General features: G+C 40.2%; 1 pseudogene; it reads left to right on the top strand.

The window, feature by feature from the left end:
• LOC109023333 (la-related protein 4-like) overlaps nt 1-14,667 on the top strand; it is a 61,445-nt pseudogene extending 46,778 nt beyond the window's left edge.
• Nucleotides 14,668-14,964: the final 297 nt, after the last annotated feature.

Genomic DNA, 14,964 nt, shown 5'->3' with positions numbered 1-14,964 from the left:
ATTTTGTTATGTACCCATTAGTCATTCAGGAGCAGGTTGTTCAGTTTCCATGTAGTTGAGCGGTTTTGAGTGAGATTCTTAATCCGGAGTTCTAGTTTGATTGCACTGTGGTGTGAGAGACAGTTTGTTATAATTTCTGTTCTTTTACATTTGCTGAGGAGAGCTTTACTTCCAACTATGTGGTCAGTTTTGGAATAGGTGTGGTGTGGTGCTGAAAAAAATGTATATTCTGTTGATTTGGGGTGGAGAGTTCTGTAGATGTCTATTAGGTCCACTTGGTGCAGAGCTGAGTTCAATTCCTGGGTATCCTTTTTGACTTTCTGTCACGTTGATCTGTCTCATGTTGACAGTGGGGTGTTAAAGTCTCCCATTATTAATGTGTGGGAGTCTAAGTCTCTTTGTAGGTCACTCAGGACTTGCTTTATGAATCTGGGTGCTCCTGCATTGGGTGCATATATATTTAGGACAGTTAGCTCTTCTTGTTGAATTGATCCCTTTACCATTACTTCTTTGTCTCTTTTGATCTTTGTTGGCTTAAAGTCTGTTTTATCAGAGACTAGGATTGCAACCCCTGCCTTTTTTTGTTTTCCATTTGCTTGGTAGATCTTCCTCCATCCTTTTATTTTGAGCCTATGTGTGTCTCTGCCCGTGAGATGGGTTTCCTGAATACAGCACACTCATAGGTCTTGACTCTTTATCCCATTTGCCAGTCTGTGTCTTTTAATTGGAGTATTTAGTCCATTTACATTTAAACTTAATATTGTTATGTGTGAATTTTATCCTGTCATTATGATATTAGCTGGTTATTTTGCTCGTTAGCTGATGCAGTTTCTTCCTAGTCTCGATGGTCTTTACATTTTGGCATGATTTTGCAGCGGCTGGTACCGGTTGTTCCTTTCCATGTGTAGTGCTTCCTTCAGGAGCTCTTTTAGGGCAGGCCTAGTGGTGACAAAATCTCTCAGCATTTGCTTGTCTGCAAAGTATTTTATTTCTCCTTCACTTATGAAGCTTAGTTTGGCTGGATATGAAATTCTGGGTTGAAATTACTTTTCTTTAAGAATGTTGAATATTGGCCCCCACTCTCTTCTGGCTTGTAGAGTTTCTGCTGAGAGATCCGCTGTTAGTCTCATGGGCTTCCCTTTGAGGGTAACCCAACCTTACTCTCTGGCTGCCCTTAACATTTTTTCCTGCATTTTAACTTTGGTGAATCTGACAATTATGTGTCTTGGTGTTGCTCTTCTCAAGGTGTATCTTTGTGGTGTTCTCTGTATTTCCTGAATCTGAATGTTGGCCTGCCTTGCTAGATTGGGGAAGTTCTCCTGGATAATATCCTGCAGAGTGTTCTCTAACTTGGTTCCATTCTCCCCGTCACTTTCAGGTAAACCGATCAGATGTAGATTTGGTCTTTTCACATAGTCCCATATTTCTTGGAGGCTTTGCTTGTTTCTTTTTATTCTTTTTTCTCTAAACTTCCCTTCTCGCTTCATTTCATTCATTTCATCTTCCATCACTGATACCCTTTCTTCCAGTTGATCGCATCAGCTCCTGAGGCTTCTGCATTCTTCACGTAGTTCTCGAGCCTTGGTTTTCAGCTCCATCAGCTCCTTTAAGCACTTCTCTGTATTGGTGATTCTAGTTATACATTCTTCTGGATTTTTTTCAAAGTTTTCAACTTCTTTGCCTTTGGTTTGAATGTCCTCCCATAGCTCGGAGTAATTTGATAATCTGAAGTCTTCTTCTCTCAGCTCGTCAAAGTCATTCTCTGTCCAGCTTTGTTCCTTTGCTGGTGAGGAACTGCGTTCCTTTGGAGGAGGAGAGGTGTTCTGCTTTTTAGAATTTCCAGTTTTTCTGCTCTGTTTTTTCTCCATCTTTGTGGTTTATCTACTTTTGATCTTTGATGATGGTGATGTACAGATGGGTTTTTGGTGTGGATGTCCTTTCTGTTTGTTAGTTTTCCTTCTAACAGTCAGGACCCTCAGCTGCAGCTGTGTTGGAGTACCCGGCCGTTTGAGGTGTCAGTCTGCCCATGCTGGGGGGTGCCTCCCAGTTAGGCTGCTCAGGGGTCAGGGGTCAGGGACCCACTTGAGGAGGCAGTCTGCCCGTTCTCAGATCTCCAGCTGCATGCTGGGAGAGCCACTGCTCTCTTCAATGCTGTCAGACAGGGGCATTTAAGTCTGCAGAGGTTACTGTTGTCTTTGTGTTTGTCTGTGCCCTGCCCCCAGAGGTGGAGCCTACAGAGGCAGGCAGGCCTCCTTGAGCTGTGGTGGGCTCCACCCAGTTCGAGCTTCCCGCCTGCTTTGTTTACCTAAGCAAGCCTGGGCAATGGCGGGCGCCCCTCCCCCAGCCTCGCTGCCGCCTTGCAGTTTGATCTCAGACTGCTGTGCTAGCAATCAGCGAGACTCCGTGGGCGTATGACCCTCTGAGCCAGTTGCGGGATATAATCTGGTGCGCCGTTTTTTAAGCCCGTCGGAAAAGCGCAGTATTCGGGTGGGAGTGACCGATTTTCCAGGTGCCATCTGTCACCCCTTTCTTTGACTAGGAAAGGGAACTCCCTGTTCCCTTGCACTTCCCTAGTGAGGCAATGCCTTGCCCTGCTTCGGCTGGCACACGGTGCGCACATCCACTGACCTGTGCCCACTGTCTGGCACTTCCTAGTGAGATGAACCCAGTACCTCAGATGGAACTGCAGAAATCACCCATCTTCTGCGTCGCTCACACTGGGAGCTATAGACCGGAGCTGTTCCTATTCGGCCATCTTGGCTCCTCCTTCTAAACTAACAATAATTAAAAAAAAAAAGAGAGAGAGAGAAAGGAGTTACATAATGGTAAAGGGTTCAATTCAACAAAAAGACCTAACCATCCTAAGTACATATGCACCCAACACAAGAGCACCTAGATTTATAAAGTATGTTTTTAGAGACCTATGAAAAAACTTAGATACCCATACAATAATAGTGAGTGACTTCAGTGCCCTACTAACTGTTTTAGACAGACCACTGAGGCAAAAATTTAACAAAGATATTTGGGGCCTGAGCTTGGCACTTGACCAAATGGGCTTAATAGACATCTACAGGATTTTTCACTCCCAAAAAACAGAATATACATTTCCATCTGCACATGGAACATACTTTAAAATTGAACACAAAATCAGCCATAAAACAATTATCAGCAAATTCAAAAAACCAAAATCGTACCATACGCAATCTCAGACCAGAGCCCAATGACAATAGAAACCAATACTAGGAAAATCACTCAGAATCATACATTCACATGGAAATAAAGTAACCTGCTCCTGAATGATTTTTGGTAAGCAATGAAATTAAGGCAGAAACTGAGAAATTCTTTAACACTGAAAACAAATATACAACATACCAGAATCTCTGAGACACAGCTAAAGCATTGTTAAGCGGCAAGTTTATAGCACTAAAATTCCACATCAAAAAGATAGAAAGATCTCAAATTAACAACCTAACATCACACCCAGAGGAACTACTGAAAGAAGAACAAACTAACCCCAAAGCTAGCAGAAAATGAGAATAAAATAAAATCAGTGCTGAACTGAGGGAAATTGAGATGTGAAAACCATACAAAAGGTCAACAAATCTAGGATCTGCTGTATTGAAAGAATAAATAAGATTGATATACCACTAGCTAGACTAATAAAGAAAAAGAGAGAGAGAAGATCCAAATAAACATAATCAGAAATAACAAAGGGGAGTTAACCTCTCACCCCACAGAAATACAGCAAACAAGCCTTAGAGACTGCTACAGACACATCTATGCACACAAAATAGAAAACCTCCTATGTTTTCCTAGAAACATACAAATTCCTGGAAACACACAACCCCCCAAGTTTGAACTAGTAAGTTGAATCCCGGGATATAACAATAAGGAGTTCAAAAATTGGTCAGTATTAAAAAGCCTACCAATGAAAAAAAAGCCCAGGATAAGACAGATTCACAACTAAATTCTGCCAGCTCTATAAAGAGCTATTACAATTACAACTGAAACTATTCCAAAAAATTGAGGAGGAGAGATTCCTCCCCAACTCATTCTATGAGGCCCGCATCATCTTAATACCAAAACCTGGTAGAGACACAATGAAAAGAGAAAAACTCAGGCCAGTATGCTTGATGAACATAGATGATTGAATCCAGCAGCACATCAAAAAGCTAATCCACGATGCTCTAGTCGACTTTACCCCTGGGATGCAAGGTTGGTTCAGCATATGCAAATAAATAAATTTGATTCATCATATAAACAGAGCTAAAAACAGAAACCACATAATCATCTCAATAGATGTAAAAAAAGTTTGTGATAAAACTCAACATTTCTTCATGTTAAAAATTCTCAAGAAATTGGCATTGAAGGATTGTACCTTGAAACCAGAGCTATCCATGGCAAACCCACAGGCAACATCAACTAAATGAAAAAAAAAAAAAGCCAAAAGCATTCCCCTTTGGAACCAGAACAAGACAAGGATGGCTATTCTAACCACACTTATTCAACAGGGTACTGGAATTCCTAGCCAGAGTAATCAGGAAGGAGAAATAAATAAAAGGCATCCAAATAAGAAGAGAGGAAGTTAAACTCTCCCTATTGGTAGATGACATGATCCTATATGTAAAAAATTGCACAGTCTCTGCCCAAAAGCTCCTTCACCTAATAAACAACTTCAGCTAAGTTTCAGGATACAAAATCAATGTACAAAATGCAGTAGCATTTCTACACACTAACAGCATGCAAGATGACAACCAAATCAGGATAATAATCCAACTCATATCTACCACAAAAAGAACAAAATACTTAGAAATACAGCTAACCAGGAAGGTGAATGTTCTGTACAATAAGAATTACAAAACACTGCTCAAAGAAATCAGAGACGGCACAAACAAGTAAAAATTATTACGTGTTCATAGATAAATAGAATTAATGTGATAACCATGGCCATACTGCTCAAAGCAACTTACAGATTTAATGCTATTCCCACTGACCTACTAATGACATGCTTCACAGAATTAGAAAAAAAACTATCTTAAAAAAATTCATATGAAACCACAAACAGCCTAAATACCCAAGGCAAATTTAAACAAAAAGAACAAAGCTAAAGGCATCATGCTACCTGACTTTCAACTACATTATAAGACAACAGTAACCAAAAATACGTGGCACTGGTACCAAAACAGACACATAGACCAATGGAACAGAATAGGGGGCCCAGAAGTAAGGCCCTACACCTGCCACCATCTGATCTTTGACAAAGTTGACAAAAACAAGAACTAGGGAAAACACTCACTATTTAATAAATGGTGCTGGAATAACTGGCTAGCCATATGCAGAAGATTAAAACTGGATTCTTTCCTACCCTACATACAAATATCAACTGAAGATAGGTTAAAGAAATGAATGTAAAATCTAAAACTATAAAAACCTTAGGCAATACCATTCTGAATATGGAAGCTGACAAAGATTTCATGATGAAGATAGCAAAAGCAACTGCACAAAATGAAACATGAGCAAATGGTACCTAATTAACCTAAAGAGCTCCTGCAGCAAAAGAAACTATCAATAAAGTAAACAACATACAGAAAGGGAGAAAAAATTTTCAAACTATGCATCCAACAAAAATTGGATCCATAATTCATAAGAAACTTAAATTTACAAGCAAGAATCAAAAACACTCGTTAAAAATGGGCAAAGGACATGAACAGACATATTTCCAAAGAAGTCATACATGCAGCCAAAAAGCATATGAAATAGTGCTCAACATCACTAATCATTAGAGAAATGCAAATTAAAACCACAATGAAGTACCATCTCACACCAGTCTGAATGACTATTGTTAAGAAGTCCACAAACTGAATCCAGCAGCACATCAAAAAGCGTATCCACCATGATCAAGTTGGCTTCATCCCTGGGATGCAAGACTGGTTCAACATACACAAATCAATAAACATAATCCAGCATATAAATAGAACCAAAGACAAAAACCACATGATTATCTCAATAGATGCAGAAAAGGCCTTCAACAAAATTCAACAGCCTTTCATGCTAAAAACTCTCAATAAACTAAGTATTGATGGAAAGTATATCAAAATACTAAGAGCTATTTATGACAAACCCACAGCCAATATCATACTGAATGGGCAAAAACTGGAAGCATTCCCTTTGAAAACTGGCACAAGACAGGGATGCCCTCTCTCACAACTCCTATTCAACATAGTGTTGGAAGTTCTGGCCAGGGCAATCAGGCAGGAGAAAGAAATAAAGCGTATTCAATTAGGAAAAGAGGAAGTCAAATTGTCCCTGTTTGCAGATGACATGATTGTACATCTAGAAAACCCCATCGTCTCAGCCCAAAATCTCCTTAAGCTGATAAGCAACTTCAGCAAAGTTTCAGGATACAAAAATCCATGTGTAAAAATCACAAGCATTCTTATACACCAATAACAGACAAACAGAGAGCCAAATAATGAGTGAACTCCCATTCACAATTGCTTCAAAGAGAATAAAATACCTAGGAATCCTATTTACAAGGGATATGAAGGACCTCATCAAGGAGGACTACAAACCACTGCTCAGGGAAATAAAAGAGGATACAAACAAATGGAAGAACATTCCACGCTCATGGATAGGAAGAATCAACATCAAGAAAATGGCCATACTGCCCAAGGTAATTTATAGATTCAATGCCATCCCCATCAAGCTACCAATGACTTTCTTCACAGAATTGGAAAAACCACTTTAAAGATCATATGGAAACAGAAAAGAGCCCACATTGCCTAGTCAATCCTGAGCCAAAAGAAGAAAGCTGGAGGCATCATGCTACCTGACTTCAAACTATATTACAAGGCTACAGTAACCAAAACAGCATGGTACTGGTACCAAAACAGAGAGATAGACCAATGGAACAGAACAGAGTCCTCAGAAATAATACCACACATCTACAACCATCTGATCTTTGACAAACCTGACAACAACAAGAAATGGTGAAAGGATTCCCTATTTAATAAATGGTGCTGGGAAAACTGGCTAGCCATATGTAGAAAGCTGAAACTGGATCCCTTTCTTACACCTTTTACAAAAATTAATTCAAGATGGATTAAAGACTTAAATGTTAGACCTAAAACCATAAAAACCTTAGAAGAAAACCTAGGCAATACCTTTCAGGACATAGGCATGGGCAAGGACTTCATGACTAAAACACCAAGAGCAATGTCAACAAAAGCCAAAATTGACAAATGGGATCTAATTAAACTAAGGAGCTTCAGCACAGCAAAAGAAACTACCATCAGAGTGAACAGGCAACCTACTAAATGGGAGAAAATTTTTGCAATCTACCCATCTGACAAAGGGCTAATATCCAGAATCTACAAAGAACTTAAACAAATTTACAACAAAAAAAAACAACCCCATCAACAAGTGGGCAAAGGATATGAACAGACACTTCTCAAAAGAAGACATTTATGCAGCCAAAAGACACATGAAAAAATGCTCATCATCACTGACCATCAGAGAAATGCAAATCAAAACCACAATGAGATACCATCTCACACTAGTTAGAATGGGGATGATTAAAAAGTCAGGAAACAACAGGTGTTGGAGAGGATGTGGAGAAATAGGAACACTTTTACACTGTTAGTGGGACTGTAAACTAGTTCAACCATTGTGGAAGACAGTATGGCGATTCCTCAGGGATCTAAAACTAGAAATCCCATTTGACCCAGCGATCCCATTACTGGGTATATACCCAAAGGAATATAAATCATGCTGCTATAAAGACACATGCACATGTATGCTTATTGCGACACTACTCACAATAGCAAAGACTTGGAACCAACCCAAATGTCCAACAATGATAGACTGGATTAAGAAAATGTGGCACATATACACCATGGAATACTATGAAGCCATAAAAAAGGATGTATTCATGTCCTTTGCAGGGACATGGATGAAGCTGGAAAACATCATTCTCAGCAAACTATCACAAAGACAAAAACCAAACACCTCATGTTCTCACTCATAGGTGGGAATTGAACAACGAGAACACTTGAACACCGGAAGGGGAACATCACACACCGGGGCCTGTTGTGGGGTGGGGGGAGGGGGGAGGGATAGCATTAGAAGATATACCTAATGTGGATGACCAGTTAATGGGTGCAACACACCAACATGGCACATGTATACATATGTAACAAACCTGCACGTTGTGCACATGTACCCTAGAACTTAAACTATAATAAAAATATATATAGATATTAAAAAAGTCCAAAAATAACACATGCAGGTGAGGTTGTGGAGAAAGGGGAATGCTTATACCGTGCTGGCGAGGGTGTAAATTAGTTCAGCCAATGTGGAAAGCAGTGTGGTGGTTCCTCAAACAACTTAAAACCAAATTACCATTGAACCCAGCAACTCCATCATTGGGTATGTACTGAAAAAAATATAAATCTCTCTAACATAAAGACACACTTATTTATTGCATCGCTATTCACAATAGCAAAGACATAGAATCAACCTAAATTCTCATTAATAGTAGACAGTATAAAAAAAGGTACATATATATCATGGAATACTATGCAGCCACAAAAGAGAATGAGATCCAGATATGAACAAGACACGTGAATACATATGTTTATAGCAGCACAATTCAAATTGCAAAAATATGGAACCAGCCCAAGTGTCCATCAACCAACGAGTGGATAAATAATATGTGGCATATATACTCAATGGAATACTACTCAGCCATAAAAAGGAGTGAAATAATGGCATTTGCAGCAACCTGAATGGAGTTGGAGACCATTATTCTAAGTGAAGTAACTCGGGAATGGAAAATCAAACATTGTATATTCTCACCTGTAAGTGGGAGTTAAGCTATGAGGCCACAAAGGCATAAGAATGGTACAATGGACTTTGGAAACTTGAGGGGAGAAGCGGGGAAGGGGGATGAAGGATAAAATTCTACACATTGGGTACAGTGTACACTGCTTGGGTGATGGGTGCAACAAAATCTCAGAAACCACCACTAAAGAACTCATCAATGTAACCAAATACCACTTGTTCCCCTGAAACTATTGAAACAACAATACATAAATAGATTAATTAAAATTAAAAATTAATAAAAGGAATGAGATCTTGTTGTTTGCTGCAGCATGGATGGAGCTGGAGGCCATTATCTTAAGCAAACTAATGCAGAAACAGAAAACAAAGTACCGCAAGTTGTCACTTATAAGTGAGAGCTAAACAATGAGAAATCATGGACACAAACAGGGGAACAACGATACCGGAACCTACTTGAGGGTGGAGGGTGGGACGGGGGAAAGGAGCAGAAAAAATACCTACTCAGTACCATGCTTATCACCTGGGTGATGGAATAATTTACACACCAAACCCCCGTGACCTACGATTTAGCACCTATATAACAAACCTGCACATGTACACCTGAACCTAAAATTAAAGGTTATATATATATATATACACACACACATTTTTAAGGAAGAGGAGGCAGAGAAAGATGACATAATAGAGAGTCTGTTTATTGTTTCCCTGGCAAGGACATCAATTTAAAAACTATCTACACTGAAAAAAACACCTCCATAAGAACCAAAAATCAGGTGAGCACTGGTTTGAACTTCATATCACTGAAAGAGGCACTGAAGAGATAGAAAAAAAATCTTAAATTGCCAATGCTACTCCTGCCCCATCTCTGGCAGCTGTAGCATGTTGTGGAGAGTGCCTCTGGGCTCCAGGGGAGAGGGAACATAGCAATTGTTAGGCATTTAACTCAGCACTGTCCTGTTAGTGATGAAACAAAATCTGGACAAAACTCAGCTAGCACCCGTCCGTGAAGGGTGCATTTAAACCCGCCCTAGCCAGAGGATAATTGCCAATTCCAGTGATCCAATCTTGCGTTCCCACAAACCTCATTACCAAGAGCTAGAGTTCCCTGTGTCTCCTAGTACACTTGAAAGGCAGTCTAGGCCACAAGAACTGCAACTCTTAGTAGAGTCTTAGTGCTAAACTAGGCCCAGAGATAGTAGACTTGTTGGTTGTCGTGGTCGGGGGGTGCGGCATGTGACCTATGGAGACACCAACAGGGGCAGCCAGCCAAAGAACTGCTGGATAATGCCAGCCAAGAAAGTGCTGACATTACGCTTCCCCTAAACTCAGGCTGCACAGTTTATGGCTCCAAAAGAGACCCCTTCCTTCCACTTGAGGAGGGGGAAGAGAAGAGTGGGAAGGACTTTGTCTTGCATCTTGGATACCACCTCAGCCACAGCAGAATAAGACATTGGTCAGAGCCAGGAGGCCCCTGTTCCAGGAACTAGCTCTAAGATGACATTTCTAGACACACTCTGGACCAGAAGGGAGCCCTCTGCCTTAAAGGAAAGGACTCAGTCCTGGCAGTATTTATTACCTGCTAACTGGAGAGCCCTTGGGTCATGAATAACCAGCAGTGATACACAGGTACTATGTTGAGGGCCTTGGGTGAGACTCTGACCCTTGCTAGCTTCAGGTGAGACTCAGCACATTTCCACCACGTTAACAGATATAGTGGCTATGAGGCAAAACTCTTTCTGCTTGAGAAAAGGAGAGGGAAGAGCAAACGTGACTTTCTCTTACACCTTAGGTGTCAACATGGCCACAGTGGGGTAGAGCACCATGTGGTCTCTTGGGGCCCCTGATTCTAGGACTTGACTTTTGGATGGCATTTCTGGACATTTCTTGGGCTAGAGCGGAGCCAACTGCCCTAAAGGGTGAGTCTCAGGCCAGGCAGCATTCACCACAAGCTGATTTAAGAGCCCTTGGGCACTAAAAAGAATATTAGTGGTAGTCCTGCAGTACAATTTGTGTCCTAGGGTGGTGGTGGCTACAGGGTGAAGCTGCTCTGCCTTTGGAAAGTGGAGGGAAGAGTGGAAAAAACTGTGACTTGTGGTTTGAGTGTCAACTCAGCTGAAATACAATAGAACACCAGGTAGACTTCTAAGAATTTTAACTCTAGTCCCCGACTCCTGGATGGCACCTCTGAACCCACCAAGGGCATGGGGCACCTTGCCACCCTTAAGAAATAAAAGAGGTCTGGCTGGCTTTGCCACTTGCTGATTGTAGTGTCCCAGTGCCTTGAGTGAACATAGGCAGTAGCCAGGGAGTTTTTACACCAAGCCTTGAGAGAAACCCAGTGCTGTGCTGTCTTCAGGTCTGAACCAGCACTGTCATAGTGGTGGTGGCCACAGAGGTGCTTGTGCCACTTCAACCCCAGCTTTAGATGGCTCAGAACAGAGAGAGAGAAAGACTCTGTTTGGGAAAAAAAACAAGGGAAGAGAATTAGAATCTTTGGCTGGTAATCCAGATAATTCTCCTGGATCTTGTCAAACACCATCAAGATGGTATCTCTACAAGTCTGTAAGAACCAGAGCATTACTGGGTTTAGGGGTGCCCTATAAAGAAGAAACAGCTTAGAACACAACACCCAAGCAAGTCCCTTCAAATATCTGTAAAGTCTTCCCAGGGACAGGTACAAATAAGCCCAGGCAGTGATGACTACAATACCTAACTCCTCAATGTCAAGTCACTGAAAAACATCTACTAGCATTGACACCATCCAGGAAAATATGACCTTACCAAATTAACTAAGTAAGGCACCAGGGAAGGGGCCTTTCAGACAGATAATTTAAAGTAGCTGTGTTGAGGAAACTCAAAGAAATTCAAGATAACACAAAGGAGGATTTCAGAATTTTATCAGATAAATTTAACAAAGAAATTGAAATAATTTAAAAGAATCAAGCAGAAATTCTGAAGATGAAAAATGCAACTGGCATACTGAAGAATGCATCAGAGTTATTTAATAGCAGAATTGATCAAGAAGAAAAAGAAAAAAATAGTGAGCTTGAAGATGGTTATTCAAAGCTATAGTAACAGAACTTCCCAAGCACAGAGAAATATATCAATATCCAAGAAAAATAACTTTATAGAACACAAACCAGATTTAACCCCGAAAAGGACTTTCTCAAGGAATCTAATAATCAAACTCCCAAAGGCCAAGGATAAAGAAAAAATCCTGAAATCAGCAAGAGAAAAGGGATAAACCAAGAACACACAATAGAGGTCCAATATGTCTGGCAGCAGACTTTTCAGTGGAATCTTTACAGGCCAGGATAAAATGGCAATGACATATTTAAAGTGTTGAAGAAAAAAATAATATCCTAGGATAGTATACCTGACAATAACGTCCTTCAATCATGAAGAAATAAAGACTTTACCTAACAAACAAAAGTGGAGGGATTTCTTCAACACCATACCTGTCTTGAAATAAATGCTAAGGAAATAATTCAATCAGAAAGGAAAAGATAGTAATAAACAATAAGAAATTATCCGAGGGTAAAAAACTCACTGGTAATAGTAAGTACACAGGGGGACATTTCGAGGCCCTCTGGGAGGGAAGTGAGCAACATTTGAGGCTGAGGAGGGAGAAAGGTGAAATGAGCAGGTAACATCTAAAGGAACTGGTTTAAATCCTAATGCCAAAGTATGGCAAAGAATTGCTTCTAGAAATACGGATGCCACCCAAGTAACTCATGAAACTGAAAGATCTTGGCATGAAACAGCAGCTACATCAGGTGCTCATCCTGAGTGTAATGCAGAGCTCTCAGGAGACATGTGTAAAGAATATAAAGTAATATATTCTTTATCTTGTGAAATCACAAGAAATACTACAGGCATTGAAGAATCAACTGAAAACTAATTTCAAGACCAGAAGATCTGAGTTACCAAATATATGATGTTTTTAGAGAAAACAATTCAGCAAAGACTTAAAAGAATGTTTGAAGAAACAATTAGAATTGTGTTTTTCACGAAAAAAAAATTGTCAAAGGATCTTCACTTGATATCTCCAATGGATAGTGATTAGTTCATCTAAATTTAGACAGTTACCAACTTAGAAGAAATAAAAAAGTTGATCACAGACCCTGATCTAATTCTTGAAATGTTGAGATCTTCTCCTATGGTACAAGTGGATGAGAAGGGTGAGAAAGTGAGATCAAGTCATAAGCATTCTATTGCGATTCTTAGATTTCTGGAACATCAATAGAGGAAGTAAAAGCTTTGATCAAAAGTTCAAACTGCACCAAAGTGATAATCTGTGAGTTTGCACACAATTGCAACAGGTACATCACTTTCCAGTCAGACACAGATGCACAACAGGCTTTTAAATGCTTAAGAGAATAAGTTAAAACACTTCAGGGCAAGCCAGTCTTTGCAAGGATAAAGGCCATCAATACATTTTACTCGCTAAGAATGATTATCAACTAATGGATTCTAGTATATATAGCCAGCCCATTCAAACTCAAGCACAGTATGCCTCACCAGTCTTTATGCAGCTTGTATATAATCCTCACCAACAGTACTCGGTCTACAGTATTGTGCCTCAGTCTTGATCTCCAAATCTTGCACTTTACTGTGAAACACCACTGGCTTCCTTTCCCAGTGGTAGTTTTGCAAATGACTTTAATTCATCAGGATCTCAAAACAAATGCTGCTGCTATGAATATGGGTCGACCATCCAAAAAAAAAAAAGTATGAAGCCTCATTTTAGGTCACCTAGTGGTTCAGAACACTAAATAGAGGGCTTTGTATTATTGGAGGGAGGATCATTGAACACATGTAGTTCAAGAAACTTTCCAAACTGAACAGCATAATCCTACAGTAATGAAGCATCAGGAGCAAACTTACCTTCAAAAGGAGACTTTCACTGTGCAGATAAAACAGAATGGGGACTATGGTAGGAGCAGAAAAACTCTTTTCAGAGGTCGAAGGTGATGAGAAGATGATAGTATTCCAAGACCTTATCCTTCAACAGCTGAATCAAAGGCTCCAACACCAAAGTTTGGCTTACTAGCCTCAAATTTTCCACCTTTATGAAGAATGCCAGGTGAACTCATTTTGGAGAATATGATTTCTTATGCTGTTAAAGGTGGCTACAAAGAAAAGGATAATAAAGAGTTGTTTGTTGCCCAGTGCCTGCAGATGAGCAGACACAATGCACTTCTGACTAGCAAATCAACTTGAGTACCAGTCCCCCATGTGCAGCTGAGCTTCTTGCATTAACCACAACTCAGCAAGAAAAAGATCTAAAAGACAATTCCACTGTTCAGAGGTACAGTTTCAACCAGAAGACTATACCAGTTTCTCCTCCAAGTGCTACAAAGCCATCAGTGGCAAATACTGCTTCACCATGTAATAATAACATAAATGCAGCTGCAGCTGTGGATCTACAGGAACCCCTAAAGTTAATTTATGCTGAAGTGTGCCAAAAGCTCCCTAAAGAGCCATCTTCAGTTTTTGTGCAGCCACTCTGGGAACGTCACTCATTGTAGTACCTCCCACCAAAAATGAAGACAAGGAAGCTCCTGAGAAGTCCATTGAGAAACCACATGAGAAGCCAGAAGCCAGGACTAGTAAGGATTATTCTGGCTTTGGAGGCAATACCATTCTCAGGGAGAATGTGGAAAAATCAAGGAAAAGAGAGGCCACTTTAGCCATAGGACTATACCTCAGGGAGTTACTCAATATAATGGCAAAGAGGAATATGTACCACCCAGATCACCAAAGTGGAAAACAACAAAAGTGACCCCAAAAATCTATTCAAAAGTTTCTCTCTTTTCCTATTAAATTTGAGCCATGGCTATATTGAACTGTTTTGGAATGGAGGCGGTAACCAGGAAGGAAACAGGAGAAAGTGCATCCTTAAATCATTATGGATTTTGGAATTGTGAGTGAAGGTGTATTAGTCCGTTCTCATATAGCTATAAAAAACTGCCTGAGACTGGGTAATTTATAAAGAAAATAGATTTACTTGACTCACCATTCCCCAGGGCTGCGGAGGCCTCAGGAAACACAATCATGGCAGAAAAAGAAGCAAATACATTATTCTTCATATGGCAGCAGGAAGAAGTGCCAAGAAAAGGG

The sequence above is a fragment of the Gorilla gorilla genome, chromosome X (genome assembly GCF_029281585.2).
Source record: "Gorilla gorilla gorilla isolate KB3781 chromosome X, NHGRI_mGorGor1-v2.1_pri, whole genome shotgun sequence".
Lineage (NCBI taxonomy): Eukaryota > Metazoa > Chordata > Mammalia > Primates > Hominidae > Gorilla > Gorilla gorilla.
Note: the sequence above shows the minus strand (reverse complement) of the source record. Positions and strands in the feature narration are given on the sequence as shown.